The sequence below is a fragment of the Cyprinus carpio genome, chromosome A5 (genome assembly GCF_018340385.1).
Source record: "Cyprinus carpio isolate SPL01 chromosome A5, ASM1834038v1, whole genome shotgun sequence".
Lineage (NCBI taxonomy): Eukaryota > Metazoa > Chordata > Actinopteri > Cypriniformes > Cyprinidae > Cyprinus > Cyprinus carpio.
Window position 1 is genome coordinate 22,209,731 of NC_056576.1, and position 12,392 is coordinate 22,222,122.

General features: G+C 38.7%; 1 protein-coding gene across 1 annotated transcript in view; it reads right to left on the reverse strand.

Moving 5' to 3' along the window:
- LOC109075141 (neuronal tyrosine-phosphorylated phosphoinositide-3-kinase adapter 1-like) overlaps positions 1–12,392 on the reverse strand; it is a 43,706-nt gene that overhangs the window by 22,580 nt on the left and 8,734 nt on the right. The gene's annotated exons all lie outside the window — the stretch shown is intronic.

Genomic DNA, 12,392 nt, shown 5'->3' on the forward strand with positions numbered 1-12,392 from the left:
TCTGAAAAATAACAAAAGCACATGACAAAATTACAAAAACTTGAACTAAAATAAAAATTGAATGTCAAAATAATAAATACTATAATAACATATAGTAATAAAATAACACTGTTATTTTCACACAAGCAAGACTTCTTTACTACACTAACCAAGTCTATAAAAATGACAGATGAATCTGTGCTAAAATACAATGAATTTTAATTCATACAGTATATCACAATATATGATTGTTTGCATTTCTCATTGTTTTTTTATTTTTTTCTTTTCTTTTACAACAGGTCTGCAACCCACCATCGGGGAAACACTGTGTTATATTCTCTTTTTATTTTTAAATCATCTTTCACACTTTGCCTTCAGATCTGTCTTGCACATTTACACATCACACATGTGATATAAAAGGAGAGAAAACCTTAAGTTGTGACCTGAAATCATCACCACTGCACTTTCATTTTCATCTTCATCACTGTGGCCTGCAAAGGGCATGTACCATCTTTCTCTCTTTGAGAAGAAGATCTGAATAAGTATGAGTGGCTCAGTTGGCTGCAGGCCCCCGGGCTGCCCCGGCTGTGCCTGTATAAATCTGCAGTCTGTAATGCAGCCTGTCACATGTAGTACACAGGCATTTTGGCAGGAGAGAGAACAAGCTAGCCAGAGAAGAAGAGAGAGAGCGAGCATGTTTGAGCTGCTTGTTGTGGGGCAGATATTGTACAGAGTGCTCAGAGTTTGAGCGCCGGGTAGTATGAGAGAGTTCTGATTGGCTAAAAAGTATACAGCTGTCAACTGCTGTGCTTTTCCAGTGTTTTTCCAGCACAGAGAGAAAGAGAAAGCACGGAAGAGGGAGAGAGATAGGGACTGAGAGAGATAGAGAGCAATGGCGAGAAGGTGAGTGGGTTAGCAGAGTATGTTGCTGAATGTGCAGATGTGTGTACACTGAGTGTATCAGCAGTGCTGCTATGTAACAGGAATATAGCTGGACTCCAATGTTTTCACACAGTTTTAGTGTCCAATAGACAACAAACACATTTAATATACACCCAAACACATCACATAATAATTCATTTGCATCCAGGCACCCACTTATGCAGTCATGCATCACTAACCAGTTCATAAAGTCACACAGAACCAAAAGGTATTATTTGGATCACACATGCAGTTTAACTTCCAGTCTTTGCCTAACTCAAGGAAGAGCTATGAATGAAAAATAAATGAATTTATATAATTACTCATTAAACCCATGCCTGCAAGTTAAATTTCATAGTAAACTGGGTCAGATCTTATAGTAGAGGGGAGCTAGAGATGAATATGGAGCAATACAGAGTGTCATAGATGTATACGGCTTATATTATAATATATGACTAATTTTTTTTTATGTACAACAATTTTACCAACAGAGATATGATACCTGACAGAGAAAACAGAGGAACTGATCAATGATGAAAGTTTTGGCAGAACATATTCATACAATCTTGACAATAAAAATTGTAAAAATTAAATATTTCAAAACGTGGTAACTGTATCAGGAAATATCTCGATTCTCAAATATGTATAAGTAAATGCGTTTTGCACCTTTATAGATTATGTTATTTGATCTATAATGGGTGATGGGTAAAGTAGACTAATACTGTAATCTATTAATTACACATAAAACCCATCTTTTTACTTAAGTACCAGATATGGGTACTGTAATCTAGTCATGCCATTACAGAAAATAGTTTTAATATTAGAGGTGTCTGCCTCAAATCATTACAAAGCAACTTTACAGAAAATTAAGTTTCTACAATATTTAGTAGGTGTCATGCCATAAAATATTTTTTTTAATTTTGAATTTGTATTTGATGTTTTTTTTTTTAAAAGAACATTTTAATTCAGTCTAGCCAGTCTCCCATTAAAATCACTGAAGCTGTTTACACTGTGAAATGATTATCTTGTATGCACATCTGCACTTTGTTGTTTCTGATGAGAGAATTCGGCAGAGAATTCATTCAGCGAGCGAGTGAACAAAACACAGCGTTTCAGCGATGACTCATCTGAACGTCTCTGATTGGCCATTGCATTCATAAGCTCAACAGAAGCGTGTGTGATTAGTTATAATGTAGCGCTGTACAAACACGTCTGTCTCTGGCTGAGCCAGTCAGCGACCACAGATTTGAATTTAACAGCTGATGCTGTGCCGCACTGAACAATCTAATCACACCAGTGTGATTGTATCAAATATAAAAAATATTATTCGGCTATTTTTTGTCTTTTGGAAGCTGCATTCACTTTGAATGGGCATGGGGTATCCAATCCTGCTATTGAAAGTTTCTAGTGATCCTGAAGACCTTTATTTAGCTGTTTCAGGTGTATTTAATTGGAACTAGAGCTAAACTCTGATGGAAGGTGGCTTTAAGAAGCCAGATTAGACAAACCCTTGTCATTGACATTTCTGTATGTGGCTTAAACAGCTCAGCCACATCAGTATGAGGATGCTTTAACTGAATGGTTATACCTGGCAAGATAAACCAGGACATCTCTCTTGTTCAGGGGCTTGTACCATGATGGTGGCTGAACAAACTCAGGGTTACAGGATTTGTTTCGAACCGACAAAACCAAACCAATCCAATCTGGCTTTGTTGGTACCATGACACTGATCAACAGTTTTCTCTGTTGAATGCATCAACAACACTTTGCACGAGATCTGCCTTCCCCTATTGGAAGAAGTAAGATATCAAGAAGGGGATCAAGCATCAAATTTCCATTGTTACATTTAAAACATTTTAAATAAGTTAAAATAAAACATTAGAAAAATACATTATTTTTAAAAGTGTTTCGGGACGTAAACTACATTTTTACCTCATGCCTCACATGAGTTTTCTTCGTGTCAGTTGTGGTGAGCTCAAAAGTGACCACACGAAAGACGAGCAAGGTGTGGGAGTATTTTGAATTAGAAGGAAACTTTTGTTTTGTGTGAACTGTGTAATGTCAGATTGGCTTACAATCTACTGGAGCAATGCGTAATCATATTCATTACAGGCACGTAGGCATTAGCTTAGAGACTAATCCAGCTAATGTCAATTACTACAGTCCGCCGCTGCTGCGATCTCGTCTGCGCCGTCTATTCCTCGAAGACCCACTTCGGTGGTGCTGCGCGATGTCCAGGCACTTTCCGAAAATCTGTTGGCTTGCTTTTTGTTATCTCTACGTTTTTTCAAGTGCAGGAATATGTTTCCATCACCCTGTTTTAATGCGCATTTTGAAGTATCGAATGAGAAACGAGTGATGGAAACGCCAAATTTCGAATAAAAATCCCTTAATTTGCAAAAAAGTTTTTACGCTCACTCCGCTGCTGCTCCTCTTCTGTAAAGGGCATGCTTTCCTTCGCTGCTATTCTCCTCTTGTAAGGGGCATGCTGCCCCAGTCTCTGCATTTTCAGAAGGACATGATTCTTTCAGATTTGCCATCAATTTTTGGCCTATGGATTGTGTTGGGAGGGTTATTGCTGCCCTCCCTGCTCATTCATGACAGGCTGCATGGATGGGTAGGGAGTTTTTCTTTAGTGTCAATCTTTTTGAAGATAGTGGTCCCTACAGAACTGAAACTTAGTTGGTTTAGCTGGCTAAATCGGCTTCATGATGTAGGTCCCAGATGTCATTATTGACATCAACAATATTGTGTTCTCTACAAATACAAAGAACTGCACAAAATAAATACAACATCTGTGTGATATAATACAAAGATAAGCAAATCAAGTTTGAAAAATTTGGAAAGTGCTCACTTCCAGCAATTTCCTCTAAAATATGTCTCCAGCTAACCTGAACTAAACCCTTTAATCAACACTTAATGATTTGTGCTCAATATACAGCTGTTCTGCTGCCCACAAAACAACTTCAAGTATCTTAAAGGGATACTCCACCCCAAAATGAAAGTTTGTCATTAATCACTCACCCCCATGTCGTTCTAAATCTGTAAAAGCTTCGTTCGTCTTCGGAGCACAATTTAAGATATTTTGGATGAAACCAGCAGGCTTGAGACTGTCCCATAGACTGCCAAGTAAAATACACTGTCAAGGTCCAGAAAAGCATGAAAAGCATCGTCAGAATAGTCCATCTGCCATCAGTGGTAGCTGCCTGCGTACTGCTCAGATTCTCCAAAATGGCACTACCCTGATATGGAGTGACACAGAGGAGACAAATTGTTGAATAAAATAGTTATTTTTGTTTTATACGCATACAAAAAGTATTGTCGTCACTTCATAATGTTACGGTTGAACCACTGATGGCAGATGGACTATTCTGATGATGTCTTTCATACTTTTCTGGACCTTGACAGTGTATTTTACTTGGCAGTCTATGGGACAGTCACAAACCTCCTGGTTTTCATCCAAAATATCTTAAATTGTGTTCTGAAGATGAACTAAGCTTTTACGAGTTTGGAACGACATGGGGGCAAGTGATTAATGACAAAATTTTGGGGGTGGAGTATCCCTTTAAAGCCCCTCTGTATCAACAGAAGATAACATCAGAGAGGAAATGTGAAGACAACCAGGTTCTAGTAGTAGTAGTAGTAACTATGGTCAACTGGTACAACTGGGATATTTATCTCAGGCCTGGGCTTGAGGGGGCCTGGACTGAATTACAGGGAATTAAAATCTCATTGCAAAAGTCACCTGGACAAGACAGCAACAAAAGACAACATCAAAGAAACAATAAAATCATTTAACTACAATAAATAAATGAATATATAAATAAATATATAAATAACCAAATTATCAGTAACCATCATAGAAACAAGTGTAAAATCATTTTCTAAAAGAAATATACATTTATTTAGTGAGAAAAGCAAATACAGTTTTAAGGTTTTCCTATATTGTTCAAGGTTGCTGGGCATTAAACTTTAAGCCTTTTTTCCTTATTTCTGTCTGAACATGTGGAACAGTCACAAGGTACAGTGCATATAAAGTGTAATGGTGTGTTTAATAGCCACAACCGGTAATAAAATGAAAGCCACCATGAAAATGTCAGGATCATGGGCCTGTTTTGTTGTGTTTTCCCTCCCCATGTGCACCGTGACCCAGTTACTCCTGTGCTCAATTATGTTCATGTCATCCAGGTGTGTCTTGTAATTACCCTCATTACCCCATGTATTTAAGTCCCGGTGAGTGCGTTCTGTTTTTGTCGGTCTACTATAGTATGTAAATGTGTCTTCAGCCATTCCTATTGTGGATTAGCCCTCTTCTGGATTGCATTAAAGCATATCACTTTGATCCGCGTCTCTGTGTATATTCCTCTGACACTGTTTCTGACAGAAAAAAACACCTAGCTATATTAAATGTTGTTCATGTATTACATTTATCACCCCTTAATCACTTCCCCTGTAGACCTCAGGAAATACAGCACCTTTCCCCATACAGTATTCCTCTGGATTTTTTGTCACCACAAATCAGCAAACACATGAATGAACAGTTCAATCTGTAACATAAGCTATTTTACCACCTTCTCATCTTCCTCAATCCTGCCCCACACCCTCCTGCCTCAGAACTTACTGCCGAAACAAACACAAATGCACAATGAAACACTTTGAAAGTGTCCATCATTTGCAACTTCACCAGAACTAATTATACCCACTGCATGGTCCTGTCATCTACCTCACAGATGACTGTCTCAGATCTATCTATTTATAACACTCTACAATAAGGTTCCAATAAGCTTTATAGCATGGCAGTCTATGCAATGCTCTTTCCTGTTATCTCAGGGAACCGAGGTTACATTAATAACTGGAGCATTCCCTTTCAAAAAAGGTCTCTCACATTGTGCTTTGGGGAATGTATCCAACAGTGCCATACTATAAGAAAGAGCAGAGCTAAGCATGAAGCCACCCAGTGAGCCTAGCCCCAGAGTGCCCACAATAAGGGCTCCTAAGAAGCATGAGCTAATATCGAGACCCAGGTCCTAAGGCCAGGGTCTACATCACTAAGACCTTTTCCACTTGTAGCTGATCATGGAAACTAGGAGGACAAGATCCGTGCCTAAACGCTAGGGGCATCCAGGTTATAAAACCTAGTGAAGGTTGACTGCAAAGACCAGCTGGGTGCCGCATAGATATCACCAATTGAAACTGAGCTGGACCAAACCCAGGAGGAGGCTGTTCCTCTGGTGGAGTGGGCCCCCACTCCAATGGGACAACATTCCACTGGGACAAAAGCCAAGGCTATAGCATCTACTATCCAGTGGAATAGTCTCTACTATCGGTAAGTGGCAGCCCTTTAGATCAGCCTCCGAAACATGCACCTAAAGGGCGTAGAGGCATCTCGTAGATGTGGCTCTAGCCTCCAAAATGATGTTAAGGTATATATATACTTCAATATACTTCAAATTAAATCAAAGAATGAATTGATATGACATCATTTTGAACAAAATCATACCAAATAAAGTTTGTTTTGGGAGTTTAAAACTGCTTGCCAAAGCAAACTCTCTGGAAAAGTTTGCTCCAGCTGCAAAACACCTTTGTACTAGCATTGGTCTGTCACGATAACATAATAGGAAGTGTGCACTGAGGCCCTGCCATCTTTCATGCAGAACTCTTTTCTGGTTCATTTCATCTGTTGAGTCTATCAAGGTAAGATCTCCGTGGGTGAAAACATGAATACACTGGTGGAAAATTAAGTTGTGCTTCAGATTAAATGAGACACTGACACTGTTTTTCATGTTTGATACTGTAAAGATGCTTGCTTATTAACAATCCATTGAATAAAATGCCATAAATAAACGACGTGACTTTACTGGAGTGCTACTTTGCAGAGGCTCATACTGACATACTCACGTTGCTATGATCAGATGTTTAAATCATGCTTTAACCTGAAAATATTCAGTAAAAGGAACAGACAAACTCCTTGAGAACTAGCCTATAACTTCCCGATCCACTATTGCCGTCATTATAACCTTCTGATTTGAGAGATCCATTTGTATCAAGCTATAGCTAAATATGTTTAACATGTGAATTCTTGCTAAATATGCAGTTATATTACGAACCGTTGGCATGAATTGTACTCGTGATGGAGTACCTTACCTTCTTTACCCCTTATGCATCCGTGGTGCTTCAGTTGTGACTCAGGGTCCAAAATTATCTTATGGCACTTTTCCACATGCATGGTGCAGCATGGTACGGCTCGGTACGGCTCGGTACGGTTTACTTTTGGGGGTTTTCAACTGGGTACAGTACCTGGTCCTTTTTTTAGTACCTCCTCAGTTAAGGTTCCAAGTGAACCGTACCGATACCAAAACATTACATGTAAACTCTGCTGATCACGGATTGGCCGGAGAGAATCGTCCCTACCTGCGTCACTGAACTTGCGACACAAACACAAAAGAACCACTAGATTTAAATCAGAACAACCAGCCAATAATCGTACGCAACTGCTCGAGCGCACCTTTTTTAACAACCAAAAAGTTTTGTTGTCTGTTGTGGAAGTACAGATGTTCCTCTCGTTGATAGCAGAGGAGCGGATCCAGCGAAAGCTTGATGGGGCGACATGGAATGAAAATGTTTTTCCAGGAGTCGTGGCAGTAGACTACTATAACGACTATAACGCGGCACAACTATAACGACAAGTGAATAATCCCACCCACTCTAAAGCGATAATAAACTACAGTGGAAATGCAAAACGTGCCAAGCCGAGCCGAGCCATACTGGGCTGAGCTGAGTCGTATTAGACGGGGATATGGGTGCTTGTGAAACGGAGTAGAACTTGGCGGTAGAGAAGCATTTTCTGAGTTCAGGCTGAGGCTGAGCAGTCATTGATGTTGGCTTGACTGGCTGCTGGTGGCGTCCCCGCTGAGACTATTAGTCAAGTGAGCAATTGGCGCCTCATCTGGAGCCGACCACTGCATCGCCGAGATCCTCATCATCATCAGTGAGGACACGTATAAGTTTGGTGTTCAGCCTCTGTGTGGGCTTGCCCAAATAGGTGGCAAGCTCAGAGTTCTCATCTGAGGAATGCAGGAGTGCCCCACATGAGCCACATTCATGGCATGGCATTTTGCAGCAAATGCCACTGAAAATATGCCCTTTTGAACAAATCAGGCTTCAGTATTCAGAGTAAACGGGAGTTTCCAGCAACCTCAAGCCTCGTCTCAACCAACCTGAAGAAATTTTCCAAGGGAAAATGAAAAACTATTAGTCCCTTTTTGTAAAAAGCATCTGCTAACAACATAAATCTAAATGCAAAGATAAACAATCTCAAGAAAATATGACAGTTATGTCAATGACTTTGATGTCCCCCTTTTACATTCTACATTACAGCTCTCTTACATCTGAGTCTGAACTCTTGAACCAGAAATTCATGCCAAAGGCCTACCCAACACAGGGACTGTCATACATAATCATATCATGTATTGATCAGTGCGGACGTTCGTGTAACACACATGAGAGCTTCGTGAATGGGGTATACAGGTTTATTTTAGTGTCTAATAGAGATACTTAATAATGGGAATCGATGAAGGCTACCCTAGGCTATAACTATGGTAAGGCAGACAGATAATCAAGACAGTTGTGGAAGCATAGAAATAGTTTTACCTGGTGGGATTACATCTAAGTTTTTCCTCACAAACCGAACTCTAAGACTGATGGCACACTAAGGAGAGATCAATTCTCTTCACAACACAGAATAAGACACTATACAGAACCTGAGAAAACACAGATACTGTTACTTCACTAAAAAAAAAGACAATTACAAACACAGCATCCCAGATACTATTTCAAACTGTACAGAAAGTGAGTCCAATAATAAATAATAAATGATACTACATACTAATCGCAAAGGTGTACTTCAGTATAAATACAGCACATACAGCTTTTAGCATTATTAAAACACATTTACTGATATCTCCCAGCATATTATCTTACAACAACATACAGTAAATAGCAAGAATGTTATTGATGCCAGTCCCATCTGTATAATTCCACTTTATATCGCTGTCATGATTTGAGTTGATCCAAAGAGCATCTTGTGCTTCAGTGGAGAAAAGACCATCTGACCGTCTGTCATGTGATCAAATTGCTTAATTGATTAGTGACCTTGAAATACTGCAGAAGTTGAAACATTTCTTAATAATTTAAGGTTATAATGTTTCTTAGCTTGTTTACATTCTTTCAAATGAGAAAACTAAAAAATTGTGTATCCCTGATTTTCAGTGTTGTTATAGGTTTTAAGACACCACTATATTATATTATTAGTGACTGCACATGGAGACAACAAGACTGCCTTGCACATACACACATGCCTCATTTTGTATATAAATGTTTTTCACACACGTATACTTAAGTACATAACATTCCTTCAGGCGTTCAATTACAGGTGCAACAACCACTTAAGACATACACGCTTGTTTATATAAAAGTGTGGGTCATAAGGTCAGTTTACACAGATCACTAAAGCTCAGGGACAGATGGGCTTTACACACATCATACACACACAGAGCAATACATCCACTGCATAAATAATCACACCCAAATGACATAGACAACAGACAATTGAATCTTTGCTTGTGTAAATTTGGTCATCTCTTGTATTTGCATGGCAGATTTTGCAGCACTTCCCAATATCTGTGTGTGCGTGTGTGTTAAGTCACATAACCGGTCTCTCACTTATTGTCCTGTCCCTTTACACTGCACCTGGCTGTTGTCATGGTGACTGGCCAGCTGTCGCTTTGGCGACTGCACTCGTGTCACTTCGGAACCACAGAGCTCTCTCGTGCCGAATGACAGTGTGAATGAAAGACAGAGACAGAGATGAATTAGATATAGAGACAGAGAAATGGGGAGAGTAGATGGAAAGGTGGAGAAAAAGAAGAAGGAAGGAGGAGACCACATTTGAGAGGTTGGGGAAGGTTAAAGAGTCGGGCAGGAGGTGCTTAGAAAGACAATAGGATGTGAAAGAGAGAGAAAGAGCCAAGTGAGAGAGACGTGAGCAGATAGACGAAAGCAGACAGACAGGAGGACAAGTGCAGAAAGATGAATGGAGGGGAATATGGAGACAATGAATGCAGGAGCGGGCATAAAAAACAGATGGAGAGAAAGGAAGTGTGTTGTAGGGATGGGGGAGGGATGTGAAACCATGTCTCTCACACCAGTCACTGTGTGCGGTCTCCTAGCAACACTGTCTACTGCCGTCCACATCCCTCTCTGTCTGTCTCCATCTCTCATCTTTTAGCTCAATGCTCACAGTGTAGGATTCCAGTCTGTGTGTGTGCATCTATGCATGCTCGCTTTGCTTTACTTTAGCATACTCACTCAATCTGTCAGGACTTCTGCTTTGCTTTTAAAACACACTCAGCAACTCAATCAGACGGAACTGTCAAGGGATGGAGTCAAAAGCAGGATAAATGGTAGAAACAAGCCAGGACACATGCATGCTGGGAGTGCCACCCACAGGGAAATCAGTTGGTATAAGCCGCAGCACCTGTGTGCATACATTGGCAATGTGTGTTCTGTGCGAATATGGATAAACCCTATTCAGGTACTATAATCAAGACACACAAGAGTACTATACTACAATGTGTGGGACAACAGTATATAGACCTAAAGGGATAATTCACCCAAAAATTAATGTTCTGTCATCATTTACTCACCCTCATGTCCAAATCTGCCTGACTTTCTTTCTACTGCAGAACACAAAAGAAGATATTTTGAAAAATGGCTCAGTGTTTTTTGTCTATTACAATGAAAGGCAATGAGAACCAAAATTGCTACAAGCATTCTTTAAAATAGCCGGGTTTTTTCTTCCACAGAAGAAAAGCAAAAAGGTTTGGAAAGACATAAGGGTGAGGAAATGATAACAGAATTGGTCATTTTGGAGTGAATTTTACCTTTGAGATGTAAAAGGGTCAAATGAAAATAATGTGAATATGTGTGTACTTGATGGTATTATCATGTATATTGCTTCAAGAAGAGGCTCCATAAAAGTCTAAGTTAAAATGTAGTGGATTTAAATGATTATGAAAGAGAATCATAGAGAGGTCTGCTGTTGTAAATCTGATGATAGACAGTAGTCGTCTGTTGCCCCAAATATGTAGAAAACTTTAATGAAAATTTTACATTTCTCATAATTCATGATTGCAGGTCATCGTACAACAAACCATGCCACTACAAGTTATGCCTACTACTGACAAGTGGCTAAATAGGAATACAGAGGTTATCAGGATATTAACTATTATAACAGCAAACAGAAAATCATTGATTTTTTTCAGCTATTATAGTATCATTGTTTTTATAATCATGCATTTACAAACTATTCTATCTCTAATCTTTTGGGCAAATGTTTTTTAAATAAAGACTGATAGAGTTGTCAGAAGCTAATGATGGTGGCTTTATAGTCATGTGACCATGGTGTAGTTCATTTAGCTTTTACTTCTAGTGATTGTATTTAGGCTTCAAAAATCATAAATTCTGTGTTCATTTGTGATGATTATAATGACCAAAACTTGTATAAATCAAATTTTTGTTGGCCATGGAGTTTATTTTCTGCAGTAATCCAAAAGCCAACTGAAAAGTCCTATTGGGTTTTTGTCGAGGGTGATGCTAAATTCCAGGTTGTCCTACAGCAGCACTCTATTTCATACACCACAAGATATAAAAGCAACATAATTCAGCCTTACAAACATTTCATGCATAAAATGAAAAATAAATGTACTTGAAAAAAATTGTCTCAGTGAATAACATCCATAATTGTAGCAGTAGGTCTAACTTGTAGGCATTAACTTGTAGCAGTAGATCTTAACTTGTAGGGGTGTGGTTTGTAGTAACGCAGGATGCAAGTAGAGGCACTGGCTTGGTGCTGTGGCCTTCTGTGCATGTGCAGCCTATGCTCTTTGTGCTCATTTTAACACCCTGACCTGCTTTAATCATGTCTTTATGCTATAATGCTAATGCTATAATGCTAACACGCTATGCTAATAAATCATGCTATGCTAATAGATTTATGTGTCCTCCCTGCCTCTTCTTGTCCCTGCTCTCTATTTCCATACAAAAATATTCTTCTAAATTATCTAGCACATAGTAAAAAAAAAATTTGCAAGCCGAAACCCCCTTTCAATAATTTAATGACACACCTGCATGTTCACGGTTCTCTGGTGTTGGTTAATAAAGTGGTTTATAAACAAATAAAGTGTGATAGTGTCTCAGTCCACATTATATTCACACTGGTGTTTAGGAACTCAAACAAATTGAATAATAATACATTAATATTATTATTGATTTTAAAATGAATATTAATAATAATAATTTATGTTAAAATTAATATAGACATATATTACCATTGTAAATTACAATTTCACAGCAAAATTATATTTGATAATTATCATAATTTTATTTTACACTACAATCTACAATATTAATATTTATGCATTAAATTCTTCACT